Here is a 2,744-nt window from a genome sequence, read left to right on the forward strand (position 1 = left end):
AGAAAGCAAAGCTACAGAGAAAGAGATCCAAAGCAAAAGGCCGCGTCCAGCACCTAGTCTAGTCTTCTGGTCTTCAAGTCTTCTCACCAGTGCGGATCTAAGTGCTGCCACTAGGCGTGGGAGGGAGCCCCAGGGCCTGAGGCCGGCACCCCTAAGACTCCGGGGCGTGTACAACCCCAACTCATTATTACGTGAGAGTGTCACGGGCGGCGAGCTTCACAGGCACTGGGCCTTCTTCACAGGTACTGGCCTTGCTTCATATCGCCATACGAGGGCCCCGCCTTGCGCCACCCTCGACCTCCTCTGAGCCGACCGGTCACCAGGACGACACAAAGGAGGGAAAGAGGACGCCAGCGGTTCCCTCGGCGACCACAGGTCCTCTGCCGGGGGAAGGGTCGCCGAAGCCTCCCCGGCAGAGGGCCTACCTCCGGGTGTCCCCTGGCTTCACGCGCCATGGGGAGGGGCCTGGCTCCCGACCCCTCTCTTGCAGCCCCCAACGCGATCCCCCTGGCGGCAGGGAGGCCGCCGAGCTGGGACCGCCGACCGTTGCGGTGATCTGTTCCTCCTGCGACTCATGGTTAGCGTAAGCTTGCTCCTGAGGGATTAGGGGTACCCTGTAGTTGCCGTCGCCGGCGCGATCATCGTGGTTCTCCGATGGTTCTTGGAAGGCTTCGGCTCCTAGCACCCCCGCTTCCCAATCTTCTCCAACGAACGAGCCGGGGTCGTCCTCCGATGTGTACTCCTGGTCCATCATGTGGGGCACGTAGGCTTCCGGGGCCGTCACCCCGAACACCTCGCCGTAGTGCCCCATGCTCCATGTTGCTCGGCCCAGGGCGGCGTCCTGAGGATGGTAGCGCGGCACCCGGCCTGGACCATGGGGGGCGACGCTTGCGCCCGTGCTTGTCGCGGGCGGCATGGGGGCGGCGGAGCCCCCAACGCCGCTGACCGTGCTGACGTTGATGAAGCCCCCGGGCGTAGCCGACGGCGCGCGGTTGTGGTGAGGCCCGCCGTGAGGCCCTGCAGCGGCCTGAGGGGGAAGTCGATAGCAGAAAGGTGGTGCTCCCGACGCCGCTGCAACTGATAACCCTCAAGTATAGGGGATCGCAAAAGTTTTCGAGGGTAGAGTATTCAACCCAAATTTATTGATTCGACACAAGGGGAGCCAAAGAATATTCTCAAGTATTAGCAGTTGAGTTGTCAATTTAACCACACCTGGATAACTTAGTATCTGCAGCAAAGTATTTAGTAGCAAAGTAATATGATAGTAGTGGTAACGGTAACAAAGGTAATAGTAGCAAAAGTAATATTTTTGGTGTTTTGTAGTGATTGTAACAGTAGCAACGGAAAAGTAAATAAGCGAAGAACAATATGTGAAAAGCTCATAGGCATTGGATCGGTGATGGAGAATATGCCGGATGCGGTTCATCATGTAACAATCATAACATAGGGTGACACAGAACTAGCTCCAATTCATCAATCTAATGTAGGCATGTATTCCGAATATAGTCATACGTGCTTATGGTAAAGAACTTGCATGACATCTTTTGTCCTACCCTCCCGTGGCAGCGGGGTCCTAGTGGAAACTAAGGGATATTAAGGCCTCCTTTTAATAGAGTACCGGAACAAGGCATTAACACATAGTGAATACATGAACTCCTCAAACTATGGTCATCACGGGAGTGGTCCCGATTATTGTCACTTCGGGGTTGCCGGATCATAACACATAGTAGGTGACTATAGGCTTGCAAGATAGGATCAAGAACTCACATATATTCATGAAAACATAATAGGTTCAGATCTGAAATCATGGCACTCGGGCCCTAGTGACAAGCATTAAGCATAGCAAAGTCATAGCAACATCAATCTCAGAACATAGTGGATACTAGGGATCAAACCCTAACAAAACTAACTCGGTTACATGATAGATCTCATCCAACCCATCACCGTCCAGCAAGCCTACGATGGAATTACTCACGCATGGCGGTGAGCATCATGAAATTGGTGATGGAGGATGGTTGATGATGACGACGGCGACGAATTCCCCTCTCCGGAGCCCCGAATGGACTCCAGATCAGCCCTTCGGAGAGGTTTTAGGGCTTGGCGGCGGCTCCGTATCGTAAAACGCGATGAATCCTTATCTCTGTTTTTTCTCCCCGAAAGTGAATATATGGAGTTAGAGTTGAGGTCGGTGGAGCGTCAGGGGGCCCACGAGGTAGGGGGGCGCGCCCTAGGGGGCAGGCGCGCCCTCCACCCTCGTGGACAGGGTGTGGGCCCCCTGACGTGGCTTTTTCTACCAGTATTTTTCTTATTTTCCAGATAGATGTTCCGGGGAGTTTCAGGTCATTCCGAGAACTTTTGTTTTTGCACATAAATAACACCATGGAAAGTCTGCTGAAAATAGCGTCGGTCCGGGTTAGTTCCATTCAAATCATGCAAGTTGGAGTCCAAACCAAAGGGCAAAAGTGTTTGGAAAAGTAGATACGACGGAGACGTATCAACTCCCCCAAGCTTAAACCTTTGCTTGTCCTCAAGCAATTCAGTTGATAAACTGAAAGTGATAAAGAAAAACTTTTACAAACTCAGTTTGCTCTTGTTGTTGTAAATATGTAAAGCCAGCATTCAAGTTTTCAGCAAAGATTATGACTAACCACATTCACAATAACTCTTAGGTCTCATGTTTACTCATATCAATGGCATACTCAACTAGCGAGCGATAATAATAAATCTCGGATGACAACACTTTC

The sequence above is a fragment of the Triticum aestivum genome, chromosome 2D, assembly GCF_018294505.1.
Source record: "Triticum aestivum cultivar Chinese Spring chromosome 2D, IWGSC CS RefSeq v2.1, whole genome shotgun sequence".
Classification (NCBI taxonomy): Eukaryota; Viridiplantae; Streptophyta; class Magnoliopsida; order Poales; family Poaceae; genus Triticum; species Triticum aestivum.